The sequence below is a fragment of the Typopeltis vanoorti genome, chromosome 24, assembly GCF_054136105.1.
Source record: "Typopeltis vanoorti isolate ZY-2024b chromosome 24, IOZ_Tvanoo_1.0, whole genome shotgun sequence".
NCBI lineage: Eukaryota > Metazoa > Arthropoda > Arachnida > Uropygi > Thelyphonidae > Typopeltis > Typopeltis vanoorti.
This window is the reverse complement of record NC_143572.1, coordinates 73,817,745-73,831,474: the sequence shown is the minus strand read 5'-3', so window position 1 is coordinate 73,831,474 and position 13,730 is coordinate 73,817,745. Positions and strand designations below refer to the sequence as shown.

Here is a 13,730-nt window from a genome sequence, read left to right as displayed (position 1 = left end):
AGCAGGTGAAAGAATTGATAACGGTGGCAGGTTCAAATGATTTGAAAGGAAACAAAAAGGCTATGAGTGAGGATGTGAAGAAATTGCTTGAGGTAGCAAAAGAGAAATGTGAGAGAGTTAGGTTGGTGAGTCTGTTGCCGCGGTATGACAGTGAAGAGTATAGAAGGAGGGCCATAATTGCTAATGACTTTATGCGTGAATTATGTTTGATGAGTGGTGTGGAATTTGTGGATGTGTGAAATGAGTTCGATGGGCGAAAGGATTTATATAAAATGGATGGTTTACATTTGAATGGATTTGGTGTATGGAGACTTGAAAAGGTGTTGTCGAATGTAGTGGAAGTGAATGTGCAGAATCAGGGAAACTAGAGTTATTAAGGGGGGGGGGGGAGTAGATATGCAGATTTTAGGGAGACAGATGAGTATGTGAATGTGTGTAATATGCCCAGGCGAGTAGGAAAGACCACGAATCAGAATGAGATAGTTAGTATAAGGCATCAAAATAGGGATGGGACAAATCGGCTTCTGCAATTCATGTATACAAATGCCAGAAGTATTAGGAAGAAGCAGAAGGAAGAATTTTTGGCCTTGGTTGGCACTTCCAGACTGCAGGTTATTGGCATTAGTGAAACATGGTTGACAGAAGATGACACAGCTAGTGGGATTGAATGTGAGGGGTATGGTGTGTTCAGGAGTGACAAGGAGAATAAAATGGGGGGAAGAATGTTATTGATGATAGCTGATGAGCTACAGCCAAGAAGAATAGAAGTGGAACTGCAGGATAGAGAAAAGAGCAAGTTTGAAGCTATTTGGTGTGAGATTGAAACTAGCAGAACTAAATATACAGTTGGGTGCAGCAATAGACCAGGTGATGGAATAGATGATGGAGATAGAATGCATAAGCAAATAGAAGAAATGAGTGGAAGTAGGGTAATTATTATGGGAGATTTCAACTATGGTAACATTGATTGGAAGGAGGAGAGGACACATGGAAGGAAGGAATTGGATTTTATGCGGTTATTAAGGAATAACTATCTGCGACAGCGTGTAATGGAAAATACTAGGGGTCAGAGAGTGCTTGACCTGGTAATTGCATCTGAGAATTTGGCTGTAACGAATATGACCACGTTGCCACCAATTGGTGAGAGTGATCATAGGGTCTTGACTTGGGAGGTGGCTAAAGGTGTGGAATTTACAATTAAGACCGGGTACATGTGGAATTATCGGGCTGGTAAGTATGACAAGCTTAGGAGATTGATTGGTTCAGTGCCATGGCATGTACAACTGCAAGGGATAGAAGTTGATAGTGCATGGGAGGCGGTTAAGAAGTGTTTGCATGAAGCAATGGCTGACTGTATACCTAGAGTACAAATAATAAATCAAGTAGGGGTTAAATGGATGAATAAAACCATTAAGCTTGAGCTGCAAAAAAAAAGAAACAACTATGGAGGGAATTTAAGGAGAAAGGTGACCGATAGGGACATGAATGGTATAAAGCGAAGGCAGAAGGGTAACAAGTGTGGTAAGAAAAGCTAAAAAGGATTACGAAAGAACATTGGCCATGCAGGCTAAAGACAAGCCTAAACAGTTTTTTCAATATGTTGCAAGTAAAAGAAAAAATGTATATGGCAGAATGATTTTAAAGAATGCCGATGGTAGGGAGGTAACCGAATCAGTTGATATAGTTGAATTACTGAGCGAGCACTTTGCAAGAATATATCTTCCAGGTGGTGACATTGCAGAAATGAATGAACCAATAGATTATATGGGAATTGTGGTGAATGAAGTGGAGGTGAGTAGTCTATTGCAAAACCTCAATGTCAATACATCTGTGGGATTGGATGGTATACCAGCTCGTGTCGTATGTGAAGCGGCTAAAGAACTGTCAGTATCCTTGACCATTTTGTTTAATTTGAGTCTCGTTCCTGGGTTAGTCCCGAGGGGGTGGAAAGAGGGGAAAATAGTTCCCCTGCATAAAGGAGGTTCCAAGGCTGCTGTTGTAAATTAACGACCAATTAGCATATCAGGAATCATTGTCAAGGTCTTGGAGAAATTAGTCAAGAGAAGAATACAGGATTGGATAGATGAAAATGGGATACTGTATGTTGTTAGTTTTGTGAAGGGTAGATCATGCATACGTAACTTGCTCACGTTTTATAACACAGTGACGGCTGAACTGGATAAGGGTAATGGGTAATTATAAGGGTAATTTACAGTGATTCTACTGGGCCTTGACAAGACCTTTGACAGGATACCACATGGAACTCTAATCAGTAAACTGCAGCAGATGGGGATGGATATAAGGTTGGTGAGATGGATAGGAGGATGGTTGATGGAGAGATACCAGAGAGTGGTTTATTCAGGAGTGGAGTCCAAAAGACGGCTTGTGACTAGTGGTGTGCCGCAGAGTTCTGTTCTTGGACCACTACTTTTCAATTTGTTCATTAACGATATAGGAAAGGATCTGAGAGGAAGTGTTCACTTATTTGCTGATGATGCAAAGTTGTGTAGAGCAATTGTGAGTGCACAGGTTGTCAAAATTTTGCAGGATGATTTGGATAGTTTGGAGGACTGGCTAGGGAAAATGGATGTCAATTTAATGTGGCAAAGTGTAAGGTTATGCATTTTGGAGTGAAAAGATTAGCAGCAGTATATCACATTGGCGGAACCATACTCCAGGAGATTGATGAGGCCAGGGATTCGGGAGTGTTGGTGGATAGGGAGTTGAAGTTTAGGGGGCACATTGCAAAAGTGGCTATATCAGCTCATCAAATCACTTGGTTGCTGAAAAATACTTTAACAAGCAGAGACAAACAAGTTATTGTTCCGCTATATTGAGCCTTGATAAGACCCATCTAGACTACTGTGCTCAGATATGGGCGCCAGGGTTTCTTCGTGATGGGGAGGAAGTGGAGAGGATCCAGAGACGAGTGACCAAGATGATAGCAGGTCTGTGGAATGAACCTTATGAGAACAGGTTGAAGATTTGTGGGTTGCAAAAATTGGTTGATAGGTGGAAAAGTGGTGATATGATTGAGACATTCAAATTACTGAAGGGTTTCTATAGGATTAATCCACAAGATATTTTTGAGAATAGGACTGGTGGTGGGAGGACTAAGGGCCATACATGGAAGCTGAGCAAGAATGTGGTTAGCATGGGTGTTAGAGCTAGTTTTTTTACTTGGAGAGTGGTGAATGAGTGTAATAAGCTGCCAGAGTCTGTTGTGGGTGCTATGACTGTGAATGAGTTCAAGGCGAGGTATGATAGATACTGTGTAAATGTCGAATAGTTGTTCTTGACATGATGTCAGGGCCTCCCTCGATGAGTCTGTCGACTCCTTGGAGTTGCCCGAAATAATAATAATAATAATACTAATATCTCACTATCCTTTTGAACTAGGTGACCAAATTAGGTCATATATAGCCTACTGTGCACAGTAGTCTATATATGACCTAATCAAGGCCTTATACAACAAAACCATAATCTTCTTACAAATCAGTGTCCTCTACATCAGCGCTTCCCAAACTGTGGGCTGTGGCCCATGTTTACTAGTGTCTGCAGTCTACAAATTCTCAATCTGACTTCATAATCAGTATTCCACAATCCTAATATCATTTTTAACACTCTCCTTTGCACTCTCGACAGTATATATCAGAATCACAATGGAAACCAGGATACCAGACCTGTGCACAATAGTCCAAGTGAGGTTTTATCAACGCCTTCTATAGAGGCAAAATGGCATCCAAACATGCAAACGTTCGTTTCAGCATTGCAATTATCTTTTGAGTTGTATTTGCAATCTTTGCTACATGGCCCCTAAACTTCAACTTCCTATCTACTAACACTCTAAGATCCCTGGCCTCATCAGTTTCTTCTAGCATAATCCCACCAATATAATACGACATTGGATATCTAATCATGCCGAAGTGAACGACTTTACATTTACTCACATCTATTTTCCCATGCCCACAGTTCCAGCCTATTCAAATCATTCTGCAAGTACTTCATATCAGTAGCATTCCTGATTACCCTTCCTATCTTTGCATCATTAGCAAATAGCTATATGTCACTTGTCAAATCCTTCCCAATATCATTAATGTGCAGATTTAATAACAGTGGACCAAGCACTGATCCTTATTTACACCACTTGTTACCTTAAACTCGCTGACTCACAACCCACATTTTGATATCTGTCAATCAGCCATCCTCTTATCCACTAATATTCTATAATGCAATCCCATATTTTCCAATTTATGCAACCGTCTACCATGCTGTATTCTGTCAAAAGCCTTAGCAAAATCCAAATGTATCATGGTATATCCATTTCCCTTGTCTAGTTCAATGGTAACATTGTTGGAACGTACATCCTAGTTTTGAATCTGCCATTTTGTTGTAACGTACTCTTATTAATAAAATCTATTAATTGCCAATTGATCACTAATACAAATATAGAGAAATTTTTATTTATACTGCACCACCCTATATTTAGATTAGTCTATATAAAATAGTAGAATCAATTTTCAATTAAATTAGCAGTCTCCTTACTCATTCAGGCCGAATTCAATATTTTTTTACTTGAGGCTCCCGCTAGATTCGAATTATTTATGAACGGTGCAATAAAAAAGAATCAGGCAAACACAGTATTGAAATTAATAAAACAAAACATTTAATATAAGGTTATATGATAAATACATGAATTCCACTTCTAAAATGAGACATTACAATTAAGTTAGTACATCGGGTCAAATCATTCATATTAATTCAGTCTTCAAAATCTTCACATACAAGTTTCACAGTTTTCTCAATTACAAGATTCCTTATTCAGATTAATACAACAGAATTTCTTGTTTAATTAGTTTGCTCATATTTCTCAGTTATACTCCACACTTAACTCTCAGCTGGCACTTATCATATCATTAAACACGGTAGATATTATTTCAAGGCAAATTATTTTTGACCTCTAACTTCGGCGATATGCCACAGTAAATGTTAGAATGAGCAAAATGGAACTATCACTCAAGTCTTCATACACAGAAACAAATAAAATATGACTTGACTGCCCTTACCGGAATTAATCTTCAGCACGTCAGACTTAATGTGAGTACATCTTCAAATTATATTTATTACACCTATGGAACACATTTAAAAAGAATTCTTCAAGGTCATAACTAGACTATTATTTGTCGCGCTTCACAATTCTCGACGGCAACTATAGGGCAGATTGATATCCTTGTTTATTACTTCACAACAAATTAAACTCTGTACAATTCTACTTAAAAGCAATATAGAAATAAGTAGTAATTCTAAGCTAACTGGATCTATTCTGAATCCTTCATTAACCTTCTAGTCCTTTAATTATCCAAATACGGCACTACTGTTGCTTTTCCCTTGTCAGCTTTAGTGATAATGAGGTGATTATTTTTTCTCAAGGACTGTAAAGATTTCATTTCAGAAGGAGATATGTTAGATATGTTACAGTCCTTGAGAAAAAATAATCACCTCATTATCACTAAAGCTGACAAGGGAAAAGCAACAGTAGTTATGGACTCAGTAAATTACAGAAGAAAACTTTCTCTTTTGCTTCGAGATCGCTCCACATATCAAGAAATTGATTATAATCCAACCAACAGACAACTAAAGAAATTAAATTCTCTCCTTGATGAAGTCATCAGTTTGGATAAAGACACAATTGAAAGACTTAAAACTCATTTTGCAAGACCTCCTAGATTTTATGGCCTTCCAAAAATCCATAAGATTGACTATCCTCTTCGTCCAATAGTAGATTGCATTGATTCTCCTACTTACCGTATAGCCAAATATCTAGCTAAATTACTGAAATCTTACATTGGCAACTCGAGTTCTTTTTTAAAAAACTCCTCAGATTTCTTAGAAAAATTAAAAGATGTCTCCTTACAACCTACAGATCTTATGGTTAGTTTTGATATAGAATCTTTATACACCAATGTACCTCTTAAGGAAACTTTAAAACTACTTGCTGACATCTTTCCTCAAGATATTATAAAACTATTCGATTTCGTTATACATTCTGGTTATTTCATATGTCAAAACAAATTTTATAGCCAAGTAGAAGGAACAGCCATGGGAAGTCCTCTTTCTCCAGCTTTAGCCAACTTTTATTTAGAACATTTAGAAAAAGTCCTCTTCACATCTAGTTTCCCTCTACCATCTTTTTGGGTAAGATATATAGATGACATATTTGCTATTTGGCCTCACAGTAAAAACACTTTATCTTCCTTTTTAAACAGTATTAATTCCTTACATCATCGCATAAAGTTTACTATGGAATTAGAAGAAAACAACCAGTTATCTTTTTTAGACGTTCTCCTCATCCGATCATCTTCAAATATTCTTACAACTACAGTATACAGGAAACCAACATTCACAGGTCGTTATATTCTGAAAGAATCAGCCCATCATCCATGTCAAAAAACAGGAATTATAAAATGTCTCATCAAAAGAGCCAAAACTAATTGTTCTACTTTTGATTATCTACAGAAAGAACTTTCTACTATCCAGCAACACATGAAACTCAATGGCTTTTCTGAAAAAAGTATTCAACGTCTTCTTACATCTTATAATCCTCCACAAAACAACAAAGATTCAATACGTCGAGTACCTATTCCTTATATCTCCGGTATTTCAGAACCTATCGCAAGAATTTTGAAGAAATATGATTTAACAGCTACGTATTCTCCTATTAACAAATTGTCTTCTCATTTTCCTTCTCCTAAAGACAAACGCTCAACTTTATCTCTTCCTGGAGTTTATCAAATTCCTTGCAACTGTGATCTCTCTTACTTTGGACAGACTGGACGTTCTCTTGAAAAAAGAATCCAAGAACATCAATCATCCATTCTTCACAATAAACCTGAAAAGTCTGGTTTGGCTCAACACGGGATTGAAACTGACCACAGCATCCTTTGGTCCAAAACTCGCCTCTTACATAGATCCCGTTATAGGTTCGAACGTTTGTTCAAGGAAAGCGTGGAGGCCTTGCTCCATCATCCCAACCTGAATCGTAATGACTGCATATCTATATCAAAAATCTGGGAAAGCCTAATCAAGATTACTCATTAATTTTTTTTTTTTTTTTTTTTTTTTTTTTTTTTTTATAGCAAATTCAATCATGTTTCTACTTCAAAATATTTCGTTTCATACTTAGTGATATAACATCACGCGGCATGTTCTAATTTCAACGATCTATTGTTAGTATTCTAGCTTGTATATTTTTTTTTTAAACTGTTCTTGTAATACCACCGACGATGGTCTGCTATTTCCAGACCGAAATATTTGGTTAAATAAATATCTTTCTTGTGATTACGTGATTATATCATTCAGTCTTATGTCGCAAGTATCCTTAAAACAACAAAGGAAATAAGATAAATGATATTTATCACTGGGTCCTTCCAATAGTAAAATATACATTAAAATTATTTGATCAAATAATAGCTGATAAAATTCAGGAATAATACATGAAAAATAATTCTTAAGCAAGGGATTAACAAATAATTTTTAAACAAGTCATGCTTAATATATGATAGGTTATGTTAAATGTGAATGAAGAACAAAATATACATCATAATTTCATTCACAGTTTAACAACATCATTATAGAATGTGAGCAAGTTGCTAAAACGTAACTTTCCCTTAGTAAACCCATGTTGCTCATCGCAAAGTAGAGATTCACTGTCAACCTATTTCTGAATGCGAGTCCTAACCAATTTTTCCAAAATCTTCACCACTACTCCTGAGATACTAATTGGTCGATAGTTGGATACTTCATTTTTTGCACCACTCTTGTGCAATGGAATTACCATACATTCTTTCCATTCCTGCAGAATCTTTCCTGTTCAGAGACTCATATTAAATAGCCTGGTCAAAGGAATAGCCAGTTCAGCTGAATACGCTTTTAGCACACGTACTGTTATCCTATCAGTCCTATTGCTGAATTCTTATTCAGATTGTGCAACAGCTCTAATACTTCATCCTCATACACTTGAGTTTCTTCATCCAGTGAAGAAGTAGCAGTGAGCTCAATCACATTGTGTACACTAGGTTGATAGCTTTTAGTTGAACAACCTCTTCTGCATCTGTAACCCTCAATCTATATGCATTTAGAAGAGTTATTCTTTCATGTTCATTCTTTCTTTTACTTGCAGCATATAGATAGAATTCTTTTGTGTCGTCTTTAGCACGCAGAGTCAGTTTCTTTTCATACTAAGACTTTGCTTTCCATGCAACAGTTGTGACTATTCTAGCCTACTGCTTATAATTTTCATAACAGACATCTTCCTTATGCACACGGTATTCCTTCCACATCATCCTTTTCTTACAAATCTTTTGCCTTTAGACGATTACACATCCATTTGACTCCTACTCTATTTATTCTTCGAACTCTCGGGACACATTCTGATATCGCATCATTTAAGTATTGTTTAAATGCTTCCCATGCACTGTCGATATTCTTCCCATCCAGCAAACCGATTCCATTCCAGTGAACTCAGTACACTCATCAGTTGGTCATAATTTCCTTCTTTGTAGTTTAGCATGTAACCAAGTGAGTATTTCATGATCACATCACCAACCGGAGACAGAATAGTTACATCTTTAACTGAAATGCCCTCTGACACTATAATTAAATCTAACACTCTTTGACCTCGAGTTTCTTCTGTCACATGCTGCTTGAGAAAGTTGTCCCAACAGCTCAATAAATGCATTTTCATTCTTCTCATGAGATTCTACTGCTACCCGATCAATATTTGGATGATCAAGTCTCCCATTATGAATACTCTTTTCTATTTGGCGATGCATTTCTTCATCACTAGCAACTGATCCACCAAGTCTGTAACAACACCGCACTATTCCACCTCACAGCAAATGGCTTCAAACTCATTACCACATGAAATACTGTTAGTAGAAGTACTACAATCATAGATCTCAACTCTAACTGGATTTAAGTCATCCAGTTAAAAATAGTGTACCCATTACATTCGATACCAGTTAGTGCATCTGTTTTTGATAGCCAGGTCTCACTAATGCCTACAATATGAGGTTCTAACATACTGATTAGGGCAACAAAGTCTGCCCCTTTGTTTCTGATACTCTTAGCATTAGTGTACAGGCATAATAATCTACCTGAATAACATAGTTGGACAACTTGCAGATCTCTAGTGTGACATCTTTGCACACGTTTGATGGGTCCGAAACGGACAAACACACAAAAACGAAATCATTCTCTCCTCATCAGCATTTCCATGATAAAGCCCATTCAGTCATTAACAGTTATATAACATTGCTACTCTACACACACATTCTCACCATTCCTCCCTTTATAATTTAGTTTCCTTGATTCTCTGTGTTAGGTCTCACACCAGTTATTAATTATCTCTCGGTAGGTGTATAAATTTAGTTTCGTTCCTGCTATGTAATCTTTCTACTTCCAGTCTATATCTCCATAGCTGAAGTCCCCCATAATAATCAGTCAAACTGTACTCATTGTACTAATTTGCAGATGAATTTCTTCAAGATCATCCATGGGAACTCCCTGGCCTATAGCAACAACCAACTGTATATTTTGTTTTAATGGCCTTGATCGCACGCCAGACAGCTTCAAATGAACAGCCACCATCTTACCTATCTTCTATTCTTGTTAGTACACAATTGCATTAATTGCAGCTATCATCAGGAGTAAGTGCCCCCCCCCCCATCCTATCTTCTCTATCTTTCCTGAAAATACTAAACCCTTCACATTCAATCCCTGTAACTACTTTATCTGCTGTTAGTTAAATCTCACTAATGCTAACTTTTGGTGAGGTTGCATTAATCAATGCCAAAAACTCCTCCCTCTTGTTCCTGATACTTCTGGCATTAGTATATATAGAAAGTGCAGCATCTCTTCAGGTCCTCACCCACCTGTATTTCCTGATTGACTACCCTATTCAATATTTTTGCTTGAGAGACCAGATTCTGTACTTGGTCATTCTCACACTCACTCGCCTCATGGGTGCCTTCACAAAAACTAACTGACTTCCACCCTAATTGTTTAAGTCTTAATATTAGTAAAATCTAAATAATAGCTGAATTTGCACTTCAGCATGCTCAGTGAATAAAGCTCTCTCAAGATGCCAAACCCAAAACCATTTAGCGCTGCATAAGCATTATACAAATCCTTCTTTCCGTCAAACTCAAACCACAGATCCACAAATCCCACATCACTCCTTCTGCACAACCTAAATATTGATTCATTTACTACCAATGCCCTTGTCCTCGGCCACCATCACAGCATGGCAGCAACTTACAATCTTCACCTTCTTGCTCTAACAACTCCAACTACATCTTCCCTCATAGAATACTTCTTGCCTCTCAAATCATTTGTGCCAAACAAAGACAATTAGTTCCTTTGCCTTACCTTTTTGCATCTGGATTGCATGACCAATATCATGAATTTTTGAACCAGGGAAACACGATTTTTTTACACTTTAATTGATTACCAGATCAGAGTCTACATGCATAATTTTCTCCTTAACTTGTTTTTCTTGTTTGTTAGCTCAGTCTTTATTATTACTTTGGACCAACCTGCTTATTTATCTTTTCAGCCCTTCTAATCTCTTGCTGTTTCTGCAATTTTTCAATTTTGAACTTTGTCCTGTGAAGGATAACATTCAAGCATGCTATTTCTTTATTTATGTCCATTTCATTCTCTTCTATTCCCACGACTGCATGGTTCAACATTAATTCTGACATTTCCCATCCTACCATTGATACTGTCCACTCTACTAACATTTGCTCCATTCTCATCACCTAATAGGCACTTGCTTTAGAAACATTTAACACACACAAATGCACTGCACAAAACTCTGCAAATTCAATTCACCTAACACATAGTCTTTGCTGCCACTGTTCTACCATGCATTGGTGCCATACCGACAATATTGTATTTAAACAAAAAAATACAATGTTTACTTATAAACTAAATAACTCAGTCAAACACACACCCATTTAAAACAAAAACTACAATAAGTTAACCTAATATTATCAAGTAAAATATGAAAAAATTACTTATCCTTCAGGAGTGCTAATAACAGTGCAACCAAATGTCGCAACCAACCAAAATGTCGATAAACAAGATTAAAAGTAGAAAAGATATTAAAGTTTGAGCAAGTTACTTTTAGAATGGATAGAAGTATTGTACATCACATTTTTACTACAAGGAACATCACTTGACAGAGACACATTATGGACAATTATTAAACAATATGGAATTCCTGATAAATATATGAGAATAACAAAAGAAATGTATAAAGAAAGTAAAAGTTGCTATTGCACAATAAACAACATCAGAATGGTTTGAGATAAGGGATAGTAAAAGATAGGGTTGCATAATATCTGGATTATTACTTTTTAACACACAGTCACTGATTGAGGAATAAAATGGAATCTCACATCAGAGGTAAAAGATATAGATTATGGAAATGATATATTTTAAATAAAATAAAGAGCCAAAAGGCTTAAGTTTGGTGGTGCAAAATTATATAAGTGGATATTAAATCCAGCATTATTTCAAAACTAAATGTAGAAACTATGAAAGTTCTGTAAAAAAAGTTAACCAGAGAGCTTACAGGAATACATTCACCGGCATTCACAAGTTACCTTAGCACGACCACTTAGAAGACATAAATGCTCCCCAAGTGTCTCTGCTTGCACTAAGGCAACTCGCAAATGCTGGTAAGCATATTCCTGTAAGCGCTCTGATCAACTTTTTTTATGAAACTTTCATAGTTTCTACATTCGAATTTGAAATAATGTTGGATTTAATATCCACTTTACTTATATAATTTTGCATCACTGAACTGAAGCATGACATATAATGCATAACACTATACATATCCGCAAGGAGATGTGTTTTGCATTATGGGAGATACTGAGATAGGAGTGATGTTATCTTGCTCCACCTTTGCAACATGTTGCCAGGTGTTGTACCACCTTACCCCAGTCCTGAAGATACTTTAAGGCGCAAACTTTGTTTGCTTACACTTGGATAAAGGATTAAACTAAATTTATTATAGTCTAACCAAGTGAAAAATAAACTCTCAACATCTTTCTCTAAATCTAGAGTAATTTAATAAAAAGGTGGCACACCATTTGGCAACTCCTATAGGTAGAGATGACCTTGATAATGCTTCTGCCTGGTATCTCCACTTGGGCCTGGCTCCCACTGAAGAGACCTCAATGAAGGTCGAAACTAGTCTCGGTAGTGGCCCTTCCCTTAATGCATACCATTATACATATCCGCAAGGAGATATGTTTTGCATTATGGGAGATACTGAGATAGGAGTGATGTTAGCTTGCTCCACCTTTGCAACATGTTGCCTGGTGTTGTACCACCTTACCCCAGTCCTGAAGATACTTTCAGGCGCAAACTTTGTTTGCTCACACTTGGATAAAGGATTAAACTAAATTTATTATAGTCTAACCAAGTGAAAAATAAACTTTCAACTGAACTGAAGCCTTTTGGCTCTTTATTTTAGTAACTACATTCAAGCACTGACCAAGAGTTTGCCTAAGAAAAATATACCTCTCCAACATTTCATGTTCCTTAGTAATGAACAAGAGTTTTTGCTCTCTTAAGGTTTTTGTTGGTCTCTGAGGAGAATCAACCAGTTCGAAACAGCTGTCAGGCCAGTGAAACCTTATCAAAATGGACCAATAAAGGGAGAATATATAGACTTTCAGCAGTGTTTGTCTTCTAAGTGGTCTGTGCTAAGGCAACTCGTGAATGTCGGTGAGCGTGTTCCCATAAGCTCTGTGGTCAACTTTTTTTATGAAACTTTCATAGTTTTTACATTCAGCTTTGAAATAATGCTGGATTTAATATCCACTTTACTTGATATTTTAATATCATGAAAACATAGTGATATACAATCAAAATCAGAAGAATTGTATAAAAGAGCTGAAAAACATTGGACGTAAATATGAATAAAACAAAAGTTCTTAAGCTGAACAACAAATGTCAAAAAGAAATTAAGAATTTTAATACCTTGGAGTTAGTGATAAAATTGAAATTCACAAGTATTTAAAATACAAAGAATGACAAAAGCAAATACTGCTTTCAGAAGATTGAATAATATATGATAGGTGTTGAAATATAATAAAACCAAAATAAAGATCTTCATTAACAATGTCATCAATAAATTCCTGATATATAACCTCTAGAGGTGTACAGGATATGATCGTACTACAAGAAAAATTTACATCATTACTAACTTCCTATCCACAATTTTCCTCCAAATCAGTCTGTTAAATGACAAGACTCTAATATTATCAGGTCTTATATTTCTGTCTTCTAAGGCACTTTTTACTGTATCAATCCACCTATATCTTGGTCTTCCTCTGGGTCTTTTTCCTGCCAACCTGGCAGAGAACACTTGTTTTGCTAATCTTTCCTCTCCCATTCTGCTTAAGTGACCATACCACCTGAGATTAGCTCTGCTAATGCATTCCTGGATGCTGACAATATCGAGTTCTTTCCTAATACCCTCGTTTTTAATATGATATTGCCATTGATGCTATCTGTTCATGCCCCTAATCTTTCTCAGGACTCTCATATCTGCAGTCTCTAGTCTTTGGTCAAGTGTTTTACTTCTAACCCAGCACTCAGATCCATAAGTTATAATTGGTTTAACCACTTTACTGGCCATTAAAGATCAAATA

General features: G+C 36.5%; 1 protein-coding gene across 1 annotated transcript in view; it reads right to left on the bottom strand.

The window, feature by feature from the left end:
• Positions 1–13,730, bottom strand: part of LOC150093409 (uncharacterized) — a 245,584-nt gene that overhangs the window by 98,440 nt on the left and 133,414 nt on the right. The window lies entirely within an intron of this gene.